General features: G+C 49.4%; 1 long non-coding RNA gene across 1 annotated transcript in view; it reads right to left on the reverse strand.

The window, feature by feature from the left end:
- Positions 1-244: 244 nt before the first annotated feature.
- Positions 245-12,854, reverse strand: part of LOC138249083 (uncharacterized) — a 71,622-nt gene continuing 59,012 nt past the window's right edge. Inside the window, exon 3 of the long non-coding RNA XR_011194706.1 lies at positions 245-409. This is a non-coding gene — a long non-coding RNA (uncharacterized lncRNA). The remainder of the gene's footprint in view (positions 410-12,854) is intronic.

Genomic DNA, 12,854 nt, shown 5'->3' on the forward strand with positions numbered 1-12,854 from the left:
AACACAATCTATAATATTAAACCTCACTCAATAACTACACCAGTTTATTAAGATGTATAAAATGTATTTACTTAGATTAACAATGCTAAGGTCACAAAAATAACTCTCAAACACAAATGGTAAACGTACAGGATCAATAACGGTTTATTAGAACGTCTTATATATCTCAGTTTGATTGCGAAAACCGGTAATAATGGTAAATTATACATTGATTCAGCATTCAAATAATCTCAAAATATGTCATGAGCATTTCAAATTAGTTCCCTCACTAAGCACAAATTAGCATCAACATGTTGGACTTCATGTGAAAAGAATTAGTAACACAAATTTAGAAAATCTCTTTAACTCAGTTAATGTTAAAAAAATATTATTAATATGCAGCAATTAAATCATAAGTTGCAGCTGGTACCTGAAAAGCAAAAGAGACACATATTTAATTACAATTACAATGACATATATTACCAATAATAGAAGAAGGAACAGCAAGTAGTTTGCTTCAGCCAGGGGACACCAGTTATGTCATCAAAAGATTTGGGCCTAGCCACAGCTAAACCCACTCAGCACAAATAAGACTCAGACCATCAGAATGTATCTCTCTTTCTCTCTGACTCTTGTAAACGAATCACCTCTAATCCCCCCTAGAGAATTCTACCCATGTTGTTATACTAAATCCTAATAAGTTTATGATTGGTCAATCTATGGGGTGGTTATGCTTCAGCCAATCAACAACTAAATTGACAACTTAAAATACAACAATTCTACACTAACTAGAACATTTTCTTCAATAGTAGCATTTCCTCTTCCATCTCGTCTGTAGCTACATTGTTTCATCGCATCCCAAATGCCTCGTCTCAGGAAGAAACTTTTACAATGTTTACTTAATTTCCATCCTCGAAGAAAGACCAAGTATTAGTAACATTCTCAAACAATAAGACATTCAACTTATGTAATGTTCGGTTAAAATATGACCTTGTAAGACATAATGCACTAGGGGTAGCTGTGGACACATCTATTCAAACTTTGAAAAACCTTTATGTAAGTTTTAAATTCATGGAAAATACCCTGAACATTTAGTTAGAGTTTTGCTCAGTCAGGAACAGAAAAGGAACATTGATAATCATTTTCAAAAGTCACTTGTTTTACACATTAATTCATTACACATTTTAGTTACGCAAAATCATTAATAAACATATTAGAAAATTCACACTCTCACATATGTTAAGGGGCTAGAATGGTAGGCCAGAATTATCAGAGTCAGTGGTCTCACATTTTTGGAAAATGGCATGACCAGTCTGAAACAATGGAGAGCAGAAAGGGCTCTAAGGAGTGTGTGTCCTACCTTCAGCGTATTTGTCCAGACATCATGAGCTTTATTTCCTTCTGCAAAGTTTGATAGCTAATTGAACTGCTTGACATAGTAATTTACATATTTTTAATGCTGTGTTGTGATTAGTTTCTACTGTGATCAATTAAAAGGAACTCTATTAACTTTTCTTGAAATAGCAAATGCAGTTATCAGTTAAAGGTTACTTTATCAGTTGGTACAACCACAAATAGCATGTATGGATTCAATCCCTAATAAGTTCAAGGAAAATCAACTATTTACTCATAACTATTTAGCATAAAGTTCACGTCTTACCATGGGGTACCAGGGGCACTGGCCAAGGTTTCCCTGAGATCCTTGCCTACCAGTAGGCCTTGATGGAGCTGCTGATCTTAGATGAAAAAATTATTTTGTGGATATGGTTTCCATAAGTAACACGTTTCATTCTTTAAATTCGTGCATGTTTGGTTTTGACTTTCCAATTGAAGATCTAGGACTACAAGCCACTGAATGTAAAGAAAAAGATAGAACTGAAATACTTAGTACCAGTACCTCACTCTGGACACGCGGAAATCACTCCTTTAAGAAGTGGAGAGAATATGGAGAGGGTGACTAATTTGTGTGTCCAATTTGCAAGGAGAGACCAGAACAGCCCAGAAGAGCAGGGAGTACCAGAGCTATAGGCCTGAGAGCATATGAATTAGAGGATTATAAATGGATGAATAAAGATCTCTGATGCATGTGCCTCACATCCCCTATGCTTAATTTCTGCTACCTTTAATTTACATTTGAGCTGCACAAAAATTCTTCCCTAACTGGCTCGTTTCTGGCTTTTGCGCGTCCCTACCAGCGCGAAGTGCTATTTTGCTCATTGCTCACTGCTTGTAAAACCTTAATAAAACTGAATGACATTAGAAAAAGATAATTCATTAGCGGTGACACCTACAAACGCCAAAAATAAAAGGTACATATAACATAATGTGAATATCCTACAGCTTTAATTAATTGGGTGAAACGATTCATAATAGTATATCAAATATTACATTAATCCAGTTATCTAATGGCAGTTGCAAAATCTTCTATACAAAAAGAGTGATCCCGTATTCAAACCTTGTAAGGTTAAAATGGTTATTCTGCACGGTGCACTGTACTTGTGTGCATCCCAGTACCCGTGGACTAAGCCCGCTCTGCAAAGTAAACTTCAATAAAAGAACAAGTCATTCCCCTCTTCTTCAATGATTGCAGAAATTAGATGAATTGAAATGAGATGAATTCTGGCCCCTATAGCAGTAATTAACCTTTTCATATGTCTAATGTATTCATAATAAGAGCATGGGGAACAGGGTCAAGACTGATTTGCATATGGCTGGGTCCAAACTGGAATGGCATGGGCAGCAAAACAACGATGGATTAAACCCAGATCTGTGACTGGGGGAGAGTGTTTGCATTGTCAGCACTCCGTCCATCATTCTTTTGTGTTGTTAATGTCGCCCTAAGTGGGAAGGGTATGCCCAGACGTGGGTCCCGTGCTTCCCATGCCACTGGATTCAAGCTAGCCTGGCTGATGAGGGGTGAAACCCCGAAACCGGTCCCAGGATGCTTGTTTCCAGTCCAGGGAAGACCTGGCCTGGCAGTTCGGGCTGGACTGTTCCCATGGGGAACAGGGTCAAGACTGGTTTGCATATGGCTGGGTCCAAACTGGAATAGCATGAGCAGCAAAAAAACAATGGATTAAACCCAGATCTGTGACTGGGGGAGAATGTTTGCATTGTCAGCACTCCGTCCATCATTCTTTTGTGTTGTTAATGTCACCCTAAGTGGGAAGGGTATGCCCAGACGTGGGTCCCGTGCTTCCCATGCCACTGGATTCAAGCTAGCCTGGCTGATGAGGGGTGAAACCCCGAAACCGGTCCCAGGATGCTTGTTTCCAGTCCAGGGAAGACCTGGCCTGGCAGTTCGGGCTGGACTGTTCCCATGGGGAACAGGGTCAAGACTGATTTGCATATGGCTGGGTCCAAACTGGAATGGCATGGGCAGCAAAAAAATGATGGATTAAACCCAGATCTGTGACTGGGGGAGAGTGTTTGCATTGTCAGCACTCCGCCCATCATTCTTTTGTGTTGTTCGTAATAAGAGCTTTAATCTGGATTAATTACATAGATGCTACTTATGTTTTGTTTGTCCATCGCCTACCATTGATACTTTTGTTTTCATACTAAAGTAACCTGATCACGTTGAGGCTGTTAGAGTTGTAGGAATGTTTGCACACAATTCAAGTTAGAAAAAATAATCTCAGGCTGTCTGATCTTGACTGCAATAGCTGATACACATTCTGAAAATAATGTATTGAAAATGCAAGATTTTGTTATACCACAGGTTATTTAATCCAGAAAGAATCATCATCTTGATAATTAGCTCAAGGACTATGGTTCTCATTACAACCCTGTGGTTGGTGTTAAGGTTGTGGTAATACCGCCAACAGGCCGGCGTAATTACTGCCAAATTATGAGCATGGTGGAAAGATCTCCGATAGACAGCCAATGTACTACACTGACCGCCAGGGCGGAAACAACAGCCACCACAGAGGTAGCCGCCTATAGCCAGGCAGAAGTCAATGTTCCTCCCGCCATATTATGACAAGATCATCTGTTACCTTTTGCAGGGCGCTACCAGAGGAGGCAAGAGACTGAATCGATCTCTGTTGGGCCGCCAAACCCGTGTGAATGCCCTCCAGGAATGCCTTAGTTTGTTGTATCTGGGTTGCCAGCCCCTGGAAGGCATTCACAATGGTTGACTGCCCTACAGAGATAGATCTCAGGAGGTCAATAGCCTTCTCACTCAGGGCAGCAGGGCTCACTGGAGCAGGGGCCTGAGGTGCCCTGGATGAAAGAGATGCCCATCCTCCTGGGTGAGCGGGCACGGGCAACTCGATGAGGGGCTGCTGGGAGGGCAGTGCTGGTACGGGGTGGCGGCTATACCTGTAGCAGGGGTGGTCACAGAGGTGTCTGCCACCACCAGGGAGCTTCCATTGGAGGCGGTATCTGTGTCAGAACTGTCCCCTCCAGTCTCCACTGTGGTGCTCCCCTCGCCCTCCGTCCCACTTGTGCCCTCAGCATCGGTGGACTCTGCCTCCTGTGCCAGAAGATGCTAATGCCATAAGGAGAGGGTGACAAACAATAAGGGGAGGGAAGAGACAAAGGGTACACTTGGTCAATGGCTGCACCAACACCACCGTTGGCGTACACAGTACCCTCACACACAGGAAACAGGCCTACGCACTATGCCTTACACTACCAGTGATATTGCTAGCCACCAAGGCATGGGGAGGGGCACACACCGGCAAATGAAGCACACCTGGGACCCACGCAGCCCTGACCAGTAGTGGATGCCTACGAGCTAGGTAGCAGGATTATCCCTTCAGAACCCTAGACACCAGGGGACCTAAGCTGAAATGTCAGGCCTGGCCCAGGGGCACCTACTGAAACGCATCTCCCACCCCGGATACCACCCTACCATGTGTAAGTTGTAATGATGGGCACTGTACTCATCCCCTTGTGGCTGCTGTGATGCCCTCAAGCGCCCATCCCCAGCTGGGCCTCCACCATCTTCTGTGCCAGGGTCTCAGGTCCTCCCACCGTTTGCAACAGTGGGTGCTCCGCCTGCTGTATGCCCCCAGGGTCCACCCGTGCTTGGCGATGGCAGGCCATATACCCTTCTTTTGATTGGTGCTGACCTGCAGAGGAAATACACACAGGAAAATAGTATTAGCCAAACAGTCCTTCCTGTTACACTTATGGCCCATCATACCCCTTCACATCACCATTTCCACACACTTGGAACAGCACACAACCAATACACCGCCCAGGGGACATCCACCCACCCCCTTACACGAGGCCTTCATACACACAACTCCATGCATTCATGCCACATGCATCGTGCCCACAGTGTACTCACCTGTTGGTCTGGAGGCCCATACAGCAGTCCATACTGGGGTAGGACCCCATCTAGTCTCTCCAACTCTGCCAAAGTGAAGACTGGGGCCCTTTCCCCAGTCACAGGGACCATGGTAGGTTCCAGACACAGGTCACAGCAGCACATGCAGTGTAGGTACTCTCCTGTTGAAGATCAGGTAGCAAGTGAGGTATGAGATAGTAAATGGCGGCCCTGTCAGCGACGATGCATACCGTCACCGCCGGCATAGATCACAATTGGCCACTGTAACCCATAGGGCCCTATGTTAACAAATGAGGAGTTGCATGGCGGCTCCCGACCGCCTCCTGCAACGGCTCACAACGTCAGCAGAATTACCTTACTTCCACCTGTCCCTCCACACAGGACAGGCGGATGCCATTTCGGGGGGGGGGGGCAGGCCCAGGATATTTGTTGCATCACTGGTGAAATTTGGACATACTCGACAATTTACACTTACCCATTACAAGTAAACAGCATGCAAAGTTTTGTTGTAGACCCATTGTTCAGTTTGTGACCGGCTCCTCACTCTTTTGCCCCATAGATTGCTACCGCTGCAGATGAATAGGAGATGGAGACATACCCCCGTGTACAGACCCCTGGTGGACTTGGCAACAATGGAGGACAGGCACATCATCCTCACCTATAGACTTGACAGGGCCACAATCACAGAGCTGTGTGCCCAATTGGAGCCTGACCTGATATCTGCTATCTGTCACCCAACTGGGATCCCCCATCTTGTGCAAGTTCTATCAGTGCTCCATTTCCTGGCAACTGTTTTTTTCCAAGTGACAGTGGGCTTGGCAGCAGGAATGTCACACCCAATGTTCTCAAAAGTGCTGACCAGAGTGTTGTCTGCCCTGATGCACATATGCAGCTACATTGTATTTCCCCAACTGAAGATTAAGCCTCATTGAAGACCTAGTTCTATGCAATGGGACATATCCCCACCATCATTGGGGTGACTGATGGAACACATATTGCATTTGTCCCCCCGTCAAAATGAACAGGTGTTCAGAAATCGTAAGAGTTTCCACTCTATGAATGTACAGATGGTGTGCTTGGCGGACCAGTACATTTCCCACGTCAATGATAAGTATCCTGGGTCAGTGCATGATGCCTTTGTCCTGAGGAATAGCAGAATCCCAAATGTGATGGCCCAACTACAGAGGCAAAGGGTGTGGCTAATAGGTGAGCCCTAGTACACACCCAGTATATGTTGGTGTATGGGTATGGTGTGGGCCATATGGGATAGTGTGTGGCTAAATGTTGTCCCTCAATAGTGCAGGTGACTCTGGTTACCCCAACCTATCATGGCTGCTGACCCCTGTGAGAAATGGCAGGACAAGGACAGAAGAACCTTATAATGAGGCACATGGGCGAACCAGAGGATAATGGAAAGGACCGTTGGCCTCCTGAAGGCCAGGTTCAGGTGCCTCCATCTAACAGGTGGATCCCTGTGCTACTCACCCAAGAAGGTCTGCCAGATAATAGCAGCATCCTGCATGTTGCACAACTTTGCCCTGAGATGCCATGTGCCTTTTCTGCAGGAGGAGGAGGGTGGAGATGCCCGTGTGGCAGCAGTGGACCCTGTGGACAGTGAGGATGAGGAGGCAGAGGATGAGAACAACAGAACATCAGTCATCATACAATACTTCCAATGACACACAGTTAAGACAGTGTTACTTCACATTTCAATGACATTTTTGGGAATTTCTGTGGCACTGGCATGCTGTTAGTTCCCACTACTATGCCCACTTACTGGACCCTTTGGCAATTCATTTTACAGATGTTGGTGACCTCACATATGCTCCTGGTGTGATCACTGCAGCCAGCTATAGGTCATTAACCTATGCTCATTTTCTGTACAGTTGTATTGCAATATTTGTACCTGTTTAAATGAATACATACTTGACATGCTCCATACTTCTTCTTTTCCAAGGGTGTTTATTGAAGTGTTAATGTATTGATGGTCAAGTTCAATAGGGTGGGGTGATGATGGAGGAAAGTCCAGGGTATTGTTCCAGTCTGTTTGTAGCACAGGTGCATTGACAAGGGGACATAGGAAGGTGAGAAATGGCAGTTCAAAGTGGATAGGGTGACAGGGCGGGACACAAGGGTGACAATAAGGAGAGTCTAATTTACTGGCGGGGTCTTGGCAAGTGTCTCTGGCTTCAGTCTGGAGTGCAGGGAACGTTTGCGGGGTAGTTCACCTTCTGCAGGGGGAGGGGTGCTGGTGGCCTGTTGGTCCTGTGGCAGGGCCTCCTGGCCACTAGCAGCAGCGGAGGTGGAAGGCTGCTCAGATGTGTGGTGAGTGGCAGGGGCCCGCTGTTGTGAGACTGCCTCCCTCATAATATTGGCCATGTCTGCCAGCCCCCCTGCTATGGAGACCAGGGTGGTGTTAATAGCCTGCAAACACCCCCTGATACTGTCCCTTCTGAAGCTGCCTGTTCTCCTGCACATTGTCCAGGATCTGGCCCATCGTGTCCTGGAAATGTTTACATGCTCCCAGGATCTCTGCAAGTGACACAGCAGTCCTCCCAGTGTCTTTGGTGGCCTGTGCATCTGTCCCCTGAACCGTGTGCCCACTGCCACTGACCCCAGTTCCCTGATTGTCTTGGGGGTGAGGTGTGCCCTGGGGTCCTTGTAGAGGTGGACATACTGCTGATTGACTTGTCCTGGGGACAGAGGTGTGTATACGCTGGGTGGATGCCGTGGTGGTGTTTCCTGATGGGGAGGCTTGGTGGTGGTGTGTGACTGGGCCAGGGTAACCGGCTGTCAGAGGTCCCTGATGGGCCAGGTTGGTCATCCAGATCCTGAAGACCAGAGCTGCTGTCATCACTGTGGGCTTCTTCTGTTGGAGGAGTGGATAGTGCTGGCTCCTCCTCTCTGCTGACTTTGGCTGGGGTACCTGTGGGGATGTAACTGATGTGTTATTGTTGGAAAATGGGTTATTGGTAAGGGCAGGTAGGTACCTACACTTAGTAATAGGCCACTAACCTCCACTTAGGTCCAGTTAGGTTTCAGTAAATTAAACCCAACTCAACCCTTGGTAGCTTGGCAACGAGCGACAAGGCTTAACTTAGGAGGCAGAGTGAAAAGCATTCAAATATCACAAAACAGTAATTAAATAAAACACAGGAAACAGTTTAAAAACTCAGAACCAATTTATAAAAATAGATTATATTTTTAACTTTAAGATGACACAGAAAACAAATAAAATCGGATAAGGGGAACCAGAGATATGAATTTTTAAAGAATTATTGTTTTATTAGCGCCTAGAAACAAAAAGCACCAATCGGGTCATCTGCTTGCACCTCGACCGGGGCAAATTCAAAGTTTAAGGCCGACCATGATGGAGCCCTGCTAGGCTACAGCTCGCGGGAAGCCTCGGTCAAACGTTTACCTTCAGACTTAGGGGGTCATTACAACCCTGGAGGAAGGTGTTAAAGTGGCGGTAAGACCGCAAACAGGCCGGCGAAAAAAAAAAGGGAATTATGACCGTGACGGAAACCGCCAACAAAGACAGCCACTTTAACACTCCGACCGCCATGGCGGTACAGACAAGCAGTGCTTCGGTCACCGCCAACAGACAGGCGAGAGACAAAGTACCGCCCACAGTATCACAACCTACCAATCCGCCACCTTTTCCTGGGCGGATTCACCGTGGATAAAAACACGGCCGAAACAGCCATTTCAAAGGGAAAACGCTCACCTCAAACACTCCACGAGGAAAGAGGGCACCATGGAGCTGGAACTCCAAATACTCCCTGCGATAGTCTTCCTGCTCCTGTATGATGACCATCAACGGTGGCGCCGAAGTAAACGGTGAGTACTATACCTACGACATAGCGGAGGGGGGAGGCAAAAGTCAGGGACACACACACGCAACACCCCCACCCCCACCCCCACCCTCACCCACCACAACACACACACCAATGCATATCCAAACAACACAGTAACAACCCCAACCCCCCGGAAGAATGCAAAGACAAAAGGAAATGAGTGCAACCATTGTAATGTATAAAAAAACAGTAAGCTAATATATACAGATATATATACACATTCTACAAAATATACATCACGATTAGTAGTGCAGGTATGCACCATTCAATGTCCGTGGACCACTGGCCCTAAAAATGCATGGGCGAGGCCCACACTAGATACCTGAGCAAAACGGAGAGAACACTGCTAGGGCATCAGATAGAAATACAACAGGCACCTCAGGGGGAAGGGTAGGGGGGGCACCTCAGCTGGATGACAGCACCTCGCCAGATCCACGAGGGGGCTCCATGCCCATTGATGTATCCTGGGGAGTGCAAAGCCACAGTTTCACAAGTCTTTTCAGTGGGTGGTTTGCCCACTGTACCATCCTGTGGAGTGCAAAGCCACAGTCTCACAAGTCTTTTCAGTGGGTGGTTTGCTCACTGTACCATCCTGGGGAGTGCAAAGCCACAGTCTCACAAGTCTTTTCAGTGGGTGGGTTGCCCACTGTACCATCCTGGGGAGTGCAAAGCCACAGTCTCACAAGTCTTTTCAGTGGGTGGTTTGCCCACTGTACCATCCTGGGGAGTGCAAAGCCACAGTCTCACAAGTCTTTTCAGTGGGTGGTTTGCCCACTGTACCACCTGAGGAGTGCAAAGCCACAGTCTCACAAGTCTTTTCAGTGGGTGGTTTGCCCACTGTACCATCCTGGGGAGTGCAAAGCCACAGTCTCACAAGTCTTTTCAGTGGGTGGTTTGCCCACTGTACCATCCTGGGGAGTGCAAAGCCACAGTCTCACAAGTCTTTTCAGTGGGTGGTTTGCCCACTGTACCATCCTGGGGAGTGCAAAGCCACAGTCTCACAAGTCTTTCAGTGGGTGGTTTGCCCACTGTACCATCTGAGGAGTACAAAGCCACAGTCTCACAAGTCTTTTCAGTGGGTGGTTTGCCCACTGTACCATCCTGGGGAGTGCAAAGCCACAGTCTCACAAGTCTTTTCAGTGGGTGGTTTGCCCACTGTACCATCCTGGGGAGTGCAAAGCCACAGTCTCACAAGTCTTTTTAGTAGGTGGTTTGCCCACTGTACCATCCTGGGGAGTGCAAAGCCACGTTCTCTCAAGTCGATAACAGGCTCCACTGGTGCTGGAGGGGGACTGGTGCCCAGAGTGCTTCATCCTGTTAAGGACAGACGGAGTGGATGCTGTTCTCCACTGGTTCTGGAGGGGGACTGGTGCCCAGTGTGCATCACTGTCCCCGTGACGGTCCCTGCTCCGTTACTGCCCTTGCCGCACATGGGCTAGCGGTGCTTGAGTTGGCGGTGCTTGCCCTGTTCAGCGGTGCTTGCCATGGCGGTCTTTGCCCTGTTCAGCGGTGCTGGACTTTGCTGTCTCTGACCTGTGCTGCGGTGCTTGCCATGGCGGTCTTTGCCCTGTTCAGCGGTGCTTGACTTTGCAGTTTCTGACCTGTGCAGCGGTGCTTGCCATGGCAGTCTTTGCCGTGTTCAGCGGTGCTTGCCATGGCGGTCTTTGCCCTGTTCAGCGGTGCTTGCCATGGCGGTCTTTGCCCTGTTCAGCGGTGCTTGACTTTGCAGTTTCTGACCTGTTCAGCGGTGCTTGCCATGGCGGTCTTTGTGCTGTTTAGCGGTGCTTGCCCTGTTCAGCGGTGCTTGCCATGGCGGTCTTTGCCCTGTTCAGCGGTGCTTGCCCTGTTCAGCGGTGCTTGCCATGGCGGTCTTTGCCCTGTTCAGCGGTGCTTGCCATGGCGGTCTTTGACCTGTTCAGCGGTGCTTGACTTTGCAGTTTCTGACCTGTGCAGCGGTGCTTGCCATGGAGGTCTTTGCCCTGTTCAGCGGTGTTTGCCATGGTGGTCTTTGCCCTGTTCAGCGGTGCTCGACTTTGCAGTTTCTGACATGTTCAGCGGTGCTTGCCATGGCGGTCTTTGCCCTGTTCAGCGGTGCTTGCCCTGTTCAACGGTACTTGCCATGGCGGTCTTTGCCCTGTTCAGCGGTGCTTGCAATGGTGGTCTTTGCCCTGTTCAGCGGTGCTTGACTTTGCAGTTTCTGACCTGCGCAGCGGTGTTTGCCATGGCGGTCCCTCATTGTCCAGCGGGGCTGTGGCTGCTGGGGCCCTCCTGGGCACTGACTCTGGCGGTGGTCTCCGGACCAGTGACGATGGGACTGCCCTCCTGGGCACTGACTCTGACGGTGGTCTCCGGACCACTGACGATGGACCTGCCCTCCTGGGCACTGACACTGGCGGTGGGCTCCTGACCAGTGATGATAGGACTGCCCTCCTTGTCACTGACTCTGGCGGTGGTCCCATGACCAGTGACGATGGGACTGCCCTCCTGGCCACTGACTCTGGCGGTGGTCTCCTGACCACTGATGATGGGACTGCCCTCCTGGGCACTGGCTCTGGTCGTGGTCTCCGGTGGTCTCCTGACCAGTGACGATGGGACTGCCCTCCTGGGCACTGACTCTGGCGGTGGTCTCCGGACCACTGACGATGGACCTGCCCTCCTGGGCACTGACACTGGCGGTGGGCTCCTGACCAGTGATGATAGGACTGCCCTCCTTGTCACTGACTCTGGCGGTGGTCCCATGACCAGTGACGATGGGACTGCCCTCCTGGCCACTGACTCTGGCGGTGGTCTCCTGACCACTGATGATGGGACTGCCCTCCTGGGCACTGACTCTGGCGGTGGTCTCCTGACCAGTGATGATGGGACTGCCCTCCTGGGCACTGACTCTGGCGGTGGTCTCCTGACCACTGACGATGGGGCTGGCAGAGGCCTCCTGGGCAGCAGGGATGATGGTGGCCTTCTCCGCCGTGCTGCTCTTCCCAGACTTTGGCGCTTTCTTCTGCCCCTTCCCCACCTTGGGAGGAGTCACAGCTGAGTCGACACTCCCCCCGGGACCCTTGTGAGCGGCTTTGCCTGCTGGAGTCTTCCCCCTATCCCGTCGGGCACTGTCCAACTTCTGGTGCTTCACAGGGGGGGACCGGCCGTGCTTTGGCTCCGTGTCACACTGGCTGCCCTGGTGCCCGGTTCACTCCACATACCTCTAACAGGCACCACTGGTACCTGAGATTTTTTGGCTGAGGTGTAAGTACAGGACCTATGAATCGGAGGGGGGGGTGGTGGGAAAGAGGTCAACGTTGCTCAGGAAAAGTTTCTGACGAACACTGGGACAGGTGGCTGGAGGGGGTCATGGAGTGGAGGAAGAGGAGGTGGTTGTAGGAGGTGTAACTTTGGATGATTTGGGTGCAGGTTCATGTTCTGGAGGCTGTTGTGAGGTGGATGGATGTTGGGTGTGTGTGTCCCCGCGTTTGTGTACTTTGGGAGGGGCATCACAGACACACTGGGAGAGGACACAGGGGACGTGTAAATGGTAGTGGGGGTGGTGATTGCAGGTGAGCGGGGTGTGGTGGTGGGTGTGCTGGTGCGAGTCCTAGTGGCTGTAGTGGAAGTGCATGCAGGTGAGAGTGTAGAGGAGACTGGGAGGGAGGAGGGAGACGACGAGGAGGGGGACACAGTGGAGGCAGTGGATGTTGCTGTGTCTGTATGTGGGTGATGCTGTG

This window comes from Pleurodeles waltl, chromosome 8 (genome assembly GCF_031143425.1).
Source record: "Pleurodeles waltl isolate 20211129_DDA chromosome 8, aPleWal1.hap1.20221129, whole genome shotgun sequence".
NCBI lineage: Eukaryota > Metazoa > Chordata > Amphibia > Caudata > Salamandridae > Pleurodeles > Pleurodeles waltl.